Source organism: Coregonus clupeaformis, chromosome 13, assembly GCF_020615455.1.
Source record: "Coregonus clupeaformis isolate EN_2021a chromosome 13, ASM2061545v1, whole genome shotgun sequence".
NCBI lineage: Eukaryota > Metazoa > Chordata > Actinopteri > Salmoniformes > Salmonidae > Coregonus > Coregonus clupeaformis.
The window spans coordinates 42,276,906-42,292,883 of record NC_059204.1 but is presented as its reverse complement, the minus strand read 5'-3'; the positions used below and the strand labels follow the sequence as shown (position 1 = coordinate 42,292,883).

At 43.3% G+C, this 15,978-nt stretch overlaps 1 protein-coding gene across 4 annotated transcripts in view; it reads right to left on the bottom strand.

Moving 5' to 3' along the window:
- Positions 1 to 8,616, bottom strand: part of LOC121579509 (signal-induced proliferation-associated protein 1) — a 50,321-nt gene extending 41,705 nt beyond the window's left edge. For all 4 annotated transcript variants that reach the window (XR_006002919.2, XM_041894131.2, XM_041894133.2 and 1 more), the window contains exon 1: positions 8,291 to 8,616. The gene's annotated coding sequence lies outside the window, so the exon portion shown is untranslated. The remainder of the gene's footprint in view (positions 1 to 8,290) is intronic.
- Between the last annotated feature and the right edge of the window lie 7,362 nt (positions 8,617 to 15,978).

The window sequence follows — 15,978 nt, the reverse complement described above, 5'->3', positions numbered from 1 at the left end:
AGCCTCAAGTCTTCTTGGGTATGACGCTACAAGCTTGGCACACCTGTATTTGGGGAGTTTCTCCCATTCTTCTCTGCAGATCCTCTCAAGCTCTGTCAGGTTGGACGGGGAGCGTCGCTGCACAGCTATTTTCAGGTTTCTCCAGAGATGTTCGATCGGGTTCAAGTCCGGGCTCTGGCCACTCAAGGACAGAGAATCTTGTTTCTCATGGTCTGAGACTATTTAGGTGCCTTTTGGCAAACTCCAAGCAGGCTGTCATGTGCCTTTTACTGAAGAGTGGCTTCCGTCTGGCCACTCTACCATAAAGGCCTGATTGGTGGAGTGCTGCAGAGATGTTTGTCCTTCTGGAAGGTTCTTCCATCTCCACAGAGGAACTCTGGAGCTCTGTCAGAGTGACCATCGGGTTCTGTTTTCAATTTGTCTTTATGGGGTATTGTGTGTAGATTGAGGAGGATTTTTATTTATTTAATCAATTTTAGAATAAGGCTGTAACATCACAAAATGTGGAAAAAGTCAAGGGGTCTGAATACTTTCCGAATGCACTGTAAATAGAACTGTGCATTGCTCTGGAACTGCATGCCAATATGCTAACTCTGCCTGATGATACAAGCTCATTTTGCTCCTTTCCGTGTGTAGGCTACATCTGTGTGTGTGTGTGTGTGTGTGTGTGTGTGTGTGTGTGTGTGTGTGTGTGTGTGTGTGTGTGTGTGTGTGTGTGTGTGTGTGTGTGTGTGTGTGTGTGTGTGTGTGTGTGTGTGTGTGTGTGTGTGTGTGTGTGTGTGTGTGTGTGTGTGTGTGTGTGTGTGCGTGCGTGCGTGCATGCGTGTGTGTGTGTGTCACGCATCATGCTTCATAGTTCAACCATCAGAGTGTCACCTTGCCATGAATGCCACTTTAAGGGAGTGGCGGGCGAGAAGGAGACTGTAACCCAAGCACATTGATTTAGTTTAAATCAATGGCAAGCGCTTTTGTAAGGTATGATAATGAAGTGAACAGACACAGACGCTACTGTCAGGTTGTATTTGGAATAATACTGGAAGTGGAACTGGGGCTTAGTATCAGTGTAGAAACTAAGTGATGATAAGTAATGATAATGACTAAAGGAGAGTATCGGAGCTTGCTGGTGCACTATGCTCAGTGTTTCTGACCTAGCTATGCAGCCCTCCACCTCAGTCTGTGAGGTCACATCTTGTCTGTGTGTTTCCTGTGCTGTGGCTGTCTGAGCCGGGCCTCTCAGAGACACACACACAAGGGAAGGACAGACAGGCGTGAAAAAGATCTGCCAGTGCTACAGCTAACCGCTTCTCATTGGTAACTCTGTTGACAACGCCATTAACATGCAAACACAGCCAGTTTCACAATGACTCTTTCCCCCTTTCTTGACTGTAACATTATGTACAGAAGAACTATGAAGTGCTTTTTCCACATGGCTAGAGCCGTAATGATTTTTACTATATTGTATGTATCTACCCATTAAATATGATATTTTGGTAATATTCCTGTGTTGAGGTATTTTTCCCTGACAGATTCTCAGTGTAGGGTTGTTTTCTACCTTTTTGATCTGCCTTTACTCAGGATGGGGAAGTAGTGATGTCGTGGGAGTGTATTGAGTTAGATTTCCTTTCAGCACCACTGAATGTCACTGAATGCACTTCTCCTATAATGGGAATCGGAACAAAGCGGATAGGAGGGGTTTGTGTGTGTTGTTTAGTGTATGTATGATATAACTGGTTGATTAACAATACTGACGACAGCAAACTCCACACACACTGCATACAGTATTTCTCACTAGTGGGTTATTTACAGTATGCTAATCTGTATCAAGGGATCAACATGTGGTATGACTAGGCACACCTGGTGTGAATTTACTGAAATGTACAGAAGTTATGCTTTCATTTAACTTATGCCATCTCAAAATTGGCCCTCCTGTAGCTCAGTTGGTAGAGCATGGCGCTTGCAACGCAAGGGTTGTGGGTTCGTTTCCCACGGGGGTCCAGTATGAAAAATGTATGCACTCACTAATTGTAAGTCGCTCTGGATAAGAGCGTCTGCTAAATGACTAAAATGTCAATTGGATCACTAAAATGTTTTCAAAATAATCATTATCATAATTCTGATTATAAACAAAATGCAAACATTAGTGGGACTGGAAAGAACACGTTTCGACCTATATTAAGACATTTAGAGAAGTAAAACAACAAACCAATACAGGTTTAAACATGTTATTTCCAGTTGCACAAATATAGTATTTTTATCTACTTCTCACCATCTATCTTTCTAATGCTCCTCCTTGCCTCTCATTCTATTTCTCATCTCTGCCACTCTCTCCTTCCCTTCCTTCCCTCCCATCACTTTCTATTTCTCCTACTTCTCTCCTCTCCTGTCCTGCTCATTGTGCAGTCAGATCCTGTGCAGCATAGCAGAGCTGGGCCGGCCAGAGCCCAGGGACATAAATCTGAGGGTGACTCCACTCCAGAGAGGGCTGAGCTCCCATCAAGAGCCTGGCCACAGAGGACAGGTGACAAAGGAGAGCACAAGCCGATTAGAGGATCCACCCAGTGGCTTACACTGCCATCCACCATCCTACCGTCCTATGCTCTGCTCAGAGGGGGTGCCACTGCCATCCGCCATCCTACCGTCCTATGCTCTGCTCAGAGGGGGTGCCACTGCCATCCACCATCCTACCGTCCTATGCTCTGCTCAGATGGGGTGCCACTGCCATCCACCATCCTACCGTCCTATGCTCTGCTCAGGGGGGGTGCCACTGCCATCCACCATCCTACCGTCCTATGCTCTGCTCAGAGGGGGTGCCACTGCCATCCATCATCCTACCGTTCTATGCTCTGCTCAGAGGGGGTGCCACTGCCATCCGCCATCCTACCGTCCTATGCTCTGCTCAGAGGGGGTGCCACTGCCATCCACCATCCTACCGTCCTATGCTCTGCTCAGAGGGGGGTGCCACTGCCATCCACCATCCTACCGTCCTATGCTCTGCTCAGAGGGGGGTGCCACTGCCATCCACCATCCTACCGTCCTATGCTCTGCTCAGAGGGGGTGCCACTGCCATCCACCATCCTACCGTCCTATGCTCTGCTCAGAGGGGGTGCCACTGCCATCCGCCATCCTACCGTCCCTATGCTCTGCTCAGAGGGGGGTGCCACTGCCATCCACCATCCTACCGTCCCTATGCTCTGCTCAGGGGGTGCCACTGCCATCCACCATCCTACCGTCCTATGCTCTGCTCAGGGGGTGCCACTGCCATCCACCATCCTACCGTCCTATGCTCTGCTCAGGGGGGTGCCACTGCCATCCACCATCCTACCGTCCTATGCTCTGCTCAGAGGGGGTGCCACTGCCATCCACCATCCTACCGTCCTATGCTCTGCTAAGAGAGGGTGCCACTGCCATCCACCATCCTACCGTCCTATGCTCTGCTCAGGGGGGTGCCACTGCCATCCACCATCCTACCGTCCTATGCTCTGCTCAGAGGGGGTGCCACTGCCATCCGCCATCCTACCGTCCTATGCTCTGCTCAGAGGGGGTGCCACTGCTGGGCCACCAGCCTACCTCAGTCACAAAGACATACTGCTCACTAAGAGAGATAGAGAGACTCAGTCTGACTGGGCCTAGTCACGCAAAATGGCTCCAAATGAGGGAGATGTTGTGGTGCTAACTCATGTTTCAGAAGAGAGGATAATCTGCCTGGTAACATTGATCCATGTTGATGAAGTACCATTGATTGGACATATTATTTATCTTAAGACACCACTGAAATCTATTTACTATAGTATTTGCCATATTATATTGCTGGTTGTCATTTTTGCTCATATTTGTCATTTGTCCTTGCATAAAGATGAGAGTAAAAAATACCTCAGTTTGTCACGGCACAGTGGTGACTTCCCTCTCTCGTGGAGCACATTAGGCCTTAACATAGATTGAATAGCATTTTCATAGAGTGAATCATCTTTCTGCCTCAGGTTGTTGTCAGATAAGCGCCTGTCTATGTGGTGTTATGTAAAGACGGTTGGTTGACTGTTGAGAGGCTACATGCTGCAGCGGTCCTATGGAGAGGAGTTTAAATATAATTTGGTATGCAAAGAGGGAAGCGGTGTGAGCTGGAGTTTAAATCCTGGATGACACACAGCTTTAGTACCTCTGAAGCAGGCAGGGTATGTTAGCCCTGTGGCTCTGCTAGCATCCTGCGACACAGATGTGTAATACTGCTGCTTTCACTGTTATTTCCATCATCATCATATAAGTCATTTAGGGCTTCAACGTTTTAAGGATCTCCACTTATTAAACTGGCAAAGGACAAACATGTAACAGTTACATTTAATCTATCTATTTAAGACATCAAGTGGTTCTGTACGTACACCCTTGATTCATCAGATGCCTCTTACTATGGAACTCAATTGTGTTTAATAGATCTGTCCTCTGTGGTCAGGGGCTGGTGTAGGAATGGACAGTGATGTGGAGCAGTTTGATTCTGCGGGAAATACAAGTGGGCCTGATTGATCACAGAGACTAGCTGCTCAGCCTCTCCTTTCCTCCCACTCAGCTGAAGAATTTGTGCCACAGGTCCCTGCTGACTGACAGAGAGCATCTCATATTTAAAAAAGAGTCCCAGACACCCACAGGTGTTATGGCTCCCTACTGTGACAATACTATGAGTCCTAGCTAGATGAACAAATATAGACGCATACATGCTCTGACGCCAATGGCTAGTTCCCATCATTTGGGTCAAAACAGCATATTTAACATTTTTAACATATTCTAAGAAAATGTTTGCTTTTTTAGAGCGCTTGAGTGCTTCAATACTTTAACTAGAACAGGCATATTTGTGTTACAGATACACACACACACACACACACACACACACATCTGATTGTTCTATGCCTACAATAATATACAGTGCCTTCGGAAAGTATTCAGACCCCTTGACTCTTTCCACATGTTGTTAAGTTACAGCCTTATTCTAAAATTGATTAAATAAATACAAATCTTCATCAATCTACACACAATACCCCATAATGACAAAGCAAAAAATTGTTTTTATACATTTTTGCAAATGTATAAATCATAAATAAACTGAAATACCTTATTTACATAAGCATTTAGACCCTTTGCTATGAGACTCGAATTTGAGCTAAGGTGCATCCTGTTTCCATTGATCATCCTTGAGATGTTTCTACAACTTGATTGGAGTCCACCTGTGGTAAATTCAATTGATTGGACATGATTTGGAAAGGCACACACCTGTCTATATAAGGTCCCACAGTTGGCAGTGCATGTCAGAGCAAAAACCAAGCCATGAGGTCGAAGGAATTGTCTGTAGAGCTCAGAGACAGGATTGTGTCGAAGCACAGATCTGGGGAAGGGTACCAAAAAATGTCTGCAGCATTGAAGGTCCCCAAGAACACAGTGGCCTCCATCATTCTTAAATGGAAGAAGTTTGGAACCACCAAGACTCTTCCTAGAGCTGGCCGCCCGGCCAAAATGAGCAATCGGAGGAGAAGGGCCTTGGTCAGGGAGGTGACCAAGAAGCCGATGGTCACTCTGACAGAGCTCCAGAGTTCCTCTGTGGAGCTGGGAGAACATTCCAGAAGGACAACCATCTCTGCAGCACTCCACCAATCAGGCCTTTATGGTAGAGTGGCCAGACGGAAGCCAATCCTCAGTAAAAAGGCACATGACAGCCCACTTGGAGTTTGCCAAAAGGCACATAAAGACTCTCAGACCATGAGAAACAAGATTCTCTGGTCTGATGAAACCAAGATTGAACTCTTTGGCCTGAATGCCAAATGTCACGTCTGGAGGAAACCTGGCACCATCCCTACGGTGAAGCATGGTGGTGGCAGCATCATGCTGTGGGGGTGTTTTTCAGCGGTAGGGACTGGGATACTAGTCAGGATCGAGGCAAAGATGAACGGCACAAAGTACAGAGAGATCCTTGATGAAAACCTGCTCCAGAGCGCTCAGGACGTCAGACTGGGGAGAAGGTTCGCCTTCCAACAGGACAACGACCCTAAGCACACAGCCAAGACAACGCAGGATTGGCTTCGGGACAAGTCTCTGAATGTTCTTGAGTGTCCCAGCCAGAGCCCGGACTTGAACCCGATCTAACATCTCTGGAGAGACCTGAAAATAGCTGTGCAGCAACACTCCCCATCCAACCTGATAGAGCTTGAGAGGATCTTCAGAGAAGAATGGGAGAAACTCCCCAATACAGATGTGCCAAGCTTGTAGCGTCATACCCAAGAAGACTCGAGGCTGTAATTGTTGCCAAAGGTGCATCAACAAAGTACTCAGTAAAGGGTCTGAATACTTATGTAAATGTCATATTTCTGTTTTTTTATTTTAATAAATTAGCAAAAATGTCTACAAACCAGTTATTGCTTTGTCATTATGAGGTATTGTGTGTAGATTGATGAGTAAACCTTTTTTTAAATCAATTTTAGAATAATGCTGAATACTGTAACTATCTCCCTACTGTCCGCAAACTTTAAAAGTCAGAGGGGAAAGCTTTTCCTGTTATGTTGTCAAATAAGTTGGAGTACATGGGAGTCTACTTTACCTTAAAATACAGGCGGGTATATCCATTAACCTTAATTTGACTAGTAAGTAAATAACTGTTGGGTTGAGATTGCTGCATTAAATAGTTGTATGTTTGTTTAGAGTGGACATTTTCATTTGGCCTAACCTTATCAAAGAATATTCAAATTAACAATACATTTGATCCCAAATTGAATACCCTTTTGTAACCCTATTTTGTAATGACTTTGTTAGTATTCTGATAGTATTACATTATCAATTATTTTTGGAATATTTTAGAAGCATTTAATGAGAAGGTGCTTGATTAAACTGGCATCTGTCCCCATCATTGGCAGTGTGACCTCAAAGCGTCACCAGACTCTTGTACCCATGCGCTGTGTATGCAGTGACACAGTGGTTGTGTGTCATGGTGGCACCAACAAATCTGCTGTTTTCATCTGGGTTCAGTTACCCCCTATCACATATACAGTATATTCATTCTCAGAGAGCTTGATTTCAGAAGATTGACATAGCCTATGTCCTGTATTTTAGATAAATATGTGTCACTGTTAAAGTGGGTCAATGATTGGGGAGGGGGGGGGGGGATTTTATACATACACACACACATATCCATGGGCACATCTGGCCAACCATCCAGGTTAACAGTCTAGGACAGATAACGTCACACCCTCTGCCAACCTGGTCAGGAACGCACAAAGACCACGACCAAATCCCTGTGATCAATTTTAGACAAGCACACGGCCTACCGCACCCTTCAGGAAAGAGAGCGAAGACTTCACCATGTCAAGTCCCGATGCATTCATCATCATAAGGAATGCCATTGTCCACTAACGACAACCACAGTTAATCCCACATATGAGGAGTCATGTGGTGCAAAAAACATTAAATGGCCTGTCCTTTTAGTGCACTAGCTTATGTAAGATGTCCCTCATCCCTCTCCTCTTCATCTCCCTCCTTATTCCCCCTTTCTCTTTCTCTTTCTCCACCAGTCCTCTCCATCCCTTGCATCCACAACCCCTAAAAAGCACAACCCCCCTCACTGCCAAAATGAGAGGAAAAAAAGATCTCCCGCATCCCTCCTTTTCTTTGCCACCTTGAAAACAACACCCTGATCCCGGCTCTGGGTCTCCATTCCATCATTGTCTGTAACATTACATGCAGTACCCTCACAATCCTCTTTATCATCCATATCCCCCACACGAAAACAGGCAGGGGCTGCAGACCTTTGTCTGTCAAATATATATATATCCTATTTCTCTTCCCTTTTTGGTTCTGTATCACTATAGCTCCTGTCTATTCACCTCTTTCATTCTCCCTGTCTCTTCCTCCCTCCCTCCCTTCCTCCACCTGGCCCACATCTCTGGGTCCTGCAGCCCCGAGCGCCCTACAGTCTGCAGTGGCTTCATGTCAATGTCATAACACCGTTTTTAAACAAGCCCAGAACACCAGAGAGGGGGGAGAGAACGAGCGTGAAGATAGCAGAATTTAACTCAGACATAATTTCCTACCCCTGACAAAGCGTTTGTTCATTGTGTTGACACATCCTTTGCTCTCTCACTTCTGTATGGCAGAATGATCTGAATCTCTGGTGAAATCGACAGGAAACAAGAGCATATGCATGCTCACATAGAGGGTGTCCTGATCAAATCAATCACATTCATTATCACCAGACACAGGACATATGGAATTTGGAATGTGTGCATTCTCAAGGCTCTGAGTAGAGAAAGACAGGACTTACCTCCACATTTCAGCTCCGCTCCACCCTGCCTGGTATCATCCTGTTCCTTTCTGTCGGCTCCCTCCCCCCTCTCCCCATGACAGCATTTTTCTCCTATCTATCCCCACGCTGAGGCTTTTTCTCCTCCTCCTCCCTCTTCGGTTCCCCTTGTCTGCTCCCTTCTTCCCCTCTCCAAAAATAAAACTCCTCTCTGGTCAGTGTGGCTAGGAGCTCAGCTCTTCCATTCCATTGTTCAGTCAAAAGAGGCAGGTTGATTTGTTCTGTCTCTCTCCTTCACGCTGATTCTATTTCATTCACATCACACTAAAGTCAACCCCCTCCTCCTTCTCCTCCCCTCACACACACCACATCCCCAATCTCTCTCCTCCCCCTCCTCTCTCTCTCTCTCTCTCTCTCTCTCTTTCTGTCTCAGTCAAAGAGAGGCTGAGGCAGCAATAGACAGCAAAATAGGCAGCATGTGCTCTCTTTCTCTCCATCTCTCTCTCTCTCTCTCTCTCTCTCTCTCTCTCTCTCTCTCTCTCTCTCTCTGTCTAATCCTTTTTCTAGACTAATGGTTGGATGATTAGGGTGACTAGATTAAGCGACCAATGAGTGCATCTAGCCTGTCAGCCACGATGTGCCATTCTAAGTGTTTGGGTGGAGGAAAGGTTGGGGGGCAAAGGAGCATGTTTATGTATGTAGTATTCTAGTGTTCTCCCAAAACATGGACCAATGGGTGGGGGCCACACTAAACAATTAAATGGTTCCCCAACAAGGAGGGTACATTGTTTACTAGACTCTAACCATTAAGAGGACCATCATCACTGTTCACCTCCCCCTCCCATCCCATCCCCATGCCTTCCCCTCCCAGCAGGTTCTCTGCCACCTGACCTTGTCCTGCACGTGTTTCCATAGATATTACCTTGGCTGCACAGGAGGTTGGTGGCACCTTAATTGGGGAGGACGTGCTCGTGGTAATGGCTGGAGCGGAATTAGTGGAATGGTATCAAATAGATTTTTTAATGGTTTCCAATTAGTTTGATGCCATTCCAATTGCTCCGTTCCAGGCATTTTTATGAGCCGTTCTCTCCTCAGAAGCCCCCACTGCTTGGCTGCATTTCCATAGACATTACTTTGGCTCCCTAAGGCCAGCCATGGCGTGGTCTGATTATGACACCATACAAAAGCACAGGCGTCAGTCACAGACAGAACACCGGAGATGTTTATGAGAGAGAGCAGAATTATGTTGCTCTTTGTGAGCCTCTTACTGTGGCAAATTAAGGCATTATCACAAAGGATTATGATGCTTTCAATTTGTCTTCATTGTGCCAGCCAGCACAGTAATATTTATCTCTTTTTTCATTTGGTTTTCAGATGGATTTTCTCACTAGGGGGTACAGAGAGTCACAGACTACAGTATTTTGGACCTCACTCTAGAACAAGACTGGGTACCTAATCCCAGGTTCTCCACCACTCATCACGCTCAAATGTATCCTTATGTTGAAAGCACAGTACAACACCATGGAAGTGTATGCTGCATGATTCATAACATTATAGGCATATCCCATATGTGCGTAATAACACAACAACTATTTGTATATTGTAAGCATTGGTACATGGTTTCTATACTCAGTTACGTGCTTCTTTACACTCAGGCGCTTGAGTGTAAAGACATTGAATAATAGCCTTACCAGTTAAACTTTAACCAACCCTTTAGCTGATGTGGCACTGGAACTGGGGCCCGACTCCATCCACTAATTACTGTATGAAGTCTCCCCCTCGCCTGACCATATGGCCCTGATAGGTCACCAGCTCTGGTCAAGCCCACAGCAGAGCTGGGCGTGGGGGTGGGGCTAGGAGGACTTGTTGGGGGTAGTGAGTCCTTAACAGATTAAAACAAGGGAACAATGATAATAGTTTTGGATACACAAGACAAGAGCATTTATGTGATGGCAGTTTAGGTCATGGGGTATAGCCTAAGACTAGAATGACATTGGTGATACATCAAATGACACCTGATGTTAGTATTTTTCATCATTCATTATTATTTTGCTTTTAAAATATGTTCAAACTACAATTTACATTTACATTACAGTTTAGTCATTTAGCAGACGCTCTTATCCAGAGCGACTTACAGTTATTGAGTGCATACATTTTCATACTGGCCCCCCGTGGGAAACAAACCCACAACCCTGGCGTTGCAAGCGCCATGCTCTACCAACTGAGCTACAGGGGACTATAATAATAATATAATTTACACATGGCAATGCAAACTTCATGAGTCCAAATTTAAATCCAGATTTTTCCCCAGTAACTCCTATATTTTACATAATGTAGATTAAATATCTATTTCAAATAAGTGTTACCATACCAGACCAATCAGTTAAACAGAAAATTGTTTGTTGACTGTGGATCAGATAAAGATGTTTTTCTAGTTCCTATTATTCCTTGGTATGATGAGTGGTTTTCATTGTCAAAGACCAGCCTAGCCCCAGCTCATTTATTCTAAGCACTACTTCTCCTTCCTTTTTTTGTTAGAGAATCATGAACTGCCTGAGAAGCTGAATGCTTCACATTATATCTCTATTATAAAAAATTATTGAATGAAATTCTAACTGCTGTCACATTATCCAACCTAAGACCATGGTGCTAGATAGAACCTACTGCATCTATCATCTTTACCAAGTCTAGCTGCCTGGCCAGTGTGTTTTGTGAACAGGAAAGGGTAGAGGGGGTGCTTTAGCATTGATAGAGGACTAACAGAATTACATTCCACCCTATGCTGAATACAAATTATCTTATAGGCCCAAACAGTGAGGTCTGGAACTGAACTAAATGGCATGGGTTGTTGTTACCCATTTCATGTGAATACATGTTGACACAAGGTTTCCACGTCCTGTCATATTTCACATCATGAGTACCGGTAAATTGTCAGTACTAGCTCACAGCAATAGTCAGTACTACAGCGACATCTAGTGGTAAACTGCATCGTAGACAACCTTGTGCCGTTGTGACCAGGGCCCAGACTTTGCATCTGTAGAGCTAAATAAAATCCGCGATTCGGAGAAAGCGGACAGAATCACAGAATCCAGACATCAAAACGGAATTCAACAGTATTCCAAATGTATTGAACTTAGTATGGAATCAACTAAATGTATTGGAAATTAATTCGTTTGTACAAGTTTATTATAAAACATTAACAGAATGCATCAGTGAATCAATCGTATTTCATGCAACTTTCTGAAGAGACAACGAGAATTCCCCTTGTCTGTGTTTGTGCACTGCGCGCGTCTACCACTTTGTGTCGCCATTAGCGATGATGCTAATGAAAGTATTATGTTAGATGGAAAGGCTTTCACAAAAACCTCAATTAAATGTTAACTACAAAGTAGCCTATGCTTACCTGGCAGAATGATGTCATGATTATTTGCATAAATCCAGTGGGTATTTGTTTTGCAAACTCTACCATCAAGCATGTTAGCTACAAAAACCCTGCTATGTGCCACTGGAATTAAAGGGTAACTACACCCCAAAATAAAAAAATGTCCCAGACCTCAAAAGTGGTCTCCTGATGTGGCTTAAGCATTGTTGTGGACTTACAACATCCAATTTAGCTGTTTTTCTAATTTTTTTAAAAAGTGTGATTTTGAAAAAGAAAACCTGAAAAAACAGGGGGAAACGAACATATTACAGATTTTATAGCGCCCTACATCTGTTATTTTCAGAAGAGACAAAAAGAGAAAATGGAAGATGTGTTTGATATATCTTATATCCAACCTGATCTCAGAGCATTTTGTATTATTCTGTATGTAAATCCGAGATACCCCATTTAGTATGACATGTTATGTTTCGTATGGTATGTATTAATTTGTGGATGTCCATCATCCATTTCGTATGATATGTTACGAATTACAATTCGTATGATATGTTACGTATTGCAATTCATACAATATGTTACAAATTGCAATCGGCCAATATGTTAGGAATTGCAATTCGTACATTATGTTACGAGTTTGCAAAACATACATTATGTTATGAATTCCAATTTGTTGTTGCTAACATTATCTAGGTGGCTAGGTGGGTAATGCTAATGTTAGTTAGGCTAGGGGCTAGGATTAAGGTTAGGAGTTAGGTTAAAGGGTTACGTTTAGGGTTAGCTAAAAGGATTAAGGTTAGGGGAATGGGAAGGGTTATCTAAAATAGTTAAGTTTAGGTTTAGAGGAAGAGTTAGCTAACATGCTATGTAATTGAAAAGTAGCTAAAAGGTAGTAAGTAGTTGCAAAGTTGCTAATTAGCGAAAATGCTAAAGTTGACTTTGATGGGATTCGAACAAGCAACATATCATACCAATTTGAGTGTTCTGGATTTACATTTACTATGTTACGTCTAGTCTATGAGACCAGGCTGCAACATCTTACTATACCTTCTCATAATTTTTGTTTCACCATGCTTCATTTCCTTCTCATAATAAGAGGTACATAAATAAATCAGGCTATTTATAATGAATATGGAGATAGATGTTCTTCTTACCAAATCATATTTACCAACTGTGTGATTAATAAAACCCAAACCCCCAGAGTGCTAAGACCAGGACCAGAAAGCTTAGGTCTATAGAATGTGGTTTTAAGAAACACAACCAGGACTTTTTAAAAATCCAAATAAAACCTGTACATTAACTCCCTTGTCGAGCAAAATAAAAACGTTCATGCAGAGCATGATGAGTCACTGGAAGAATGTGTAGGTTTGTGGGAGACGAGTGCATGATTAGAAATATTTATTTCTTAAAGAAAATGTGTATGCTTGCTTCAGCTGTCTAAAAGTATTTATATGGTAGTGGAATAAGTTTAAATTGTTATTTAATAACATGGTAATAACATAACAAGATGGCAACAACATAGTAACAACTGTAAAAGAAAGATAACCCTTACCCTAGATGCATGTATACATGTCAGCTCAACCCTAATCCTAACCCTAACCCTAGCTTCATGTCCACATCCCGGTTCAACCCTAGCCTCATCCACAACCCTAACTCTAACCCTAGCTTCATGTCCACATCCCGGTTCAACCCTAACCCTAAACCCTAGTAATAACTCTAAACCTAATCCTAATCCTAACTCTAGTTTAATGTCCACATCCCGGTTTAACCCACAACCCTAACCCTAGCTTCATGTCCACATCCCGGTTTAACCCACAACCCTAACCCTAGCTTCATGTCCACATCCCGGTTCCACCCTTAACCACAACTTTAACCCTAACCCCAGTATCATGTCTAGACCCCGGCTCAACCCTAACCCTCAACCACAACTCTAACCACAACCTTTACCCTAGCTTCATGTCCACATCCTGGTTCCACCCTAACCTCAACCACAACCCTAACCCTAGCTTCATGTCCACATCCCGGTTTAACCCTAACACTAGCCTCAACCACAACCCTAACCCTAGCTTCATGTCTACATCCCGGTTCTACCCTAACCTTAGCCTCAACTACAACTTTAACCCTAACCCTAGCATCATGTCTAGACCCCGGCTCAACCCTAACCCTCAACCACAACTCTAACCACAACCTTTACCCTAGCTTCATGTCCACATCCTGGTTCCACCCTAACCTCAACCACAACCCTAACCCTAGCTTCATGTCCACATCCCGGTTTAACCCTAACACTAGCCTCAACCACAACCCTAACCCTAGCTTCATGTCTACATCCCGGTTCTACCCTAACCTTAGCCTCAACTACAACTTTAACCCTAACCCTAGCATCATGTCTACACCCCAGCTCAACCCTAACCCTCAAACACAACCCTAACCCCAACCCTTACCCTAGCTTCATGTCCAAATCCAGGTTCAACCCTAACCATTAACCCTAAGCCTAGCTTCATGTCCACATCTCGGTGAGTAAAACCAATACTTGTTACACTGTACTTATAAGAATAATTACACAGTAATTATATTACACAGTAACACTGTGGGCTCTATTTTCGGCTGGCACTAAGGAGGCGAAAGTGTCAAATGCATGTGAGTTTGCAATTTCGTCATGTAGAAACTGGCGCACTGCCATTTTCCATCCCTTACAACAGGATCAGCAATTTACCTGTCTAATATCAGCTAGCTTCCGCTGATGTGGGAAGGGTGGCAATATTTGAGGTGTGTCCTTAAAAATAAGCACAAAAGTGATCATTTCATGCAGCGCTAAAGGGAAGTTTTAAGAACCACCGCAGGTCTTAACAGTAACGCAGTTGGTAATGGCATGGATTTTGAGAGCGGAAGAGCAGCCTATCCAGCTGTTGTGCACAGTGCCCATGGAATGAGAGTTGTGCCTTTTGTGCCGGTGAATGTCGTATTTAGAAACATTTAAAAAACTGTTGGTTTCCCCCCATTTCATTTGATTTGATTAAAAACCAAGCATAGCCTACCCTCCCCTTAATCAAGACTGGTTTAGCAGCTTCGCATAGGCGCTTCTTTTTCTCCTGGCCATGCATTAGCCAAGTAGCCTATGAATGAAGGGGTTTTAAACGGTCTACTATGAGGGCCTTGAAATATTTTGGAGGTTTTTCACACAGTGCCATGGAACTAGAGATGCGATTTTTGATATCATGCTTCTGTATTTAGAAGTATTGTTGTTGTTTTAAAAAACAGATTGCTTGTTTTTCATTTAATTTGATTAAACACCAAGCATAGCCTCCCCTCTCCTTAATGAACCTCTAGAAGTCTTACCTATTTGATTTAGAATTTTAGGAACCCTTTAGGTATAAAAAAAGATTGTTAACAAATTATTTGATAAAATATTGAATTTGGTCTTTACTACTATAGCCCATAGAAACGCATCGAATAACAACACATTCATAAATGGCAAAAAAGACAGTCAAAAGATAAATCATAAGGAATAAGGTTTTGAAGTGTCTGTCCTATATCCTAATATATATATTTATTTTTTTACATATTTAACCCCTTATTTTTGTTGGCATGAAACTACCTCCATAATTCGATTATTGTAGGGGTTACCTTCGAAGTACTCCAGTGACGCTACAGACGTTTTCGTGGAAATACCTATTTTTGGGATGTCTTATGGTCTGACAAACACCGCTGTAGCTCGGCCACCTTCCACTGCAGATGCGGAAGGCCGAAATAGGCGGATGCCGTGGATTGAGGCGCTGCCCATGCAAAACACCTGATATCTCTAGCTCAAACTGACGGATTTTGATGGGGATTTTTTGTATTATGTTACTTATATTGAAGCACAGATGCGTCAATAGACTCTTAAGGATTAATGACGGCAGTTTAGCAGCCTATCAATAAAGAGTTTGGCTCGTGAGACTGCTTTGGAATAAATATTAATCACCAAAGCTTGATTAAAAGAGTTTGGGAGCAGCAAAAAAGTGAGCTCCCGTAGTTATTTTGGATGTGCGTAAAAGCATCCATAGTCTACATTAATATAATATGCTCACGGGGAGCAAGTATGGTGCCTGTAACTGTATTTAGACATAGCCTATTTAAAACAAGTTTTTCTTTCGTTTTAATTAGAATTTTATTCAAATTATTCACTCTCTTTTTAAGTGAATTGAATCTTGCTTATTGACAACATTTGGCTCAGACATGGCAGACATAATGCGATTTAAAGTAGGCCTAGCTCCTATATCAGTGTGAATGCTTTGTTTAACAATATATTTCTATAAAGAAGCCATGCAATGTCGACTGTAAACATGTTCAAGAT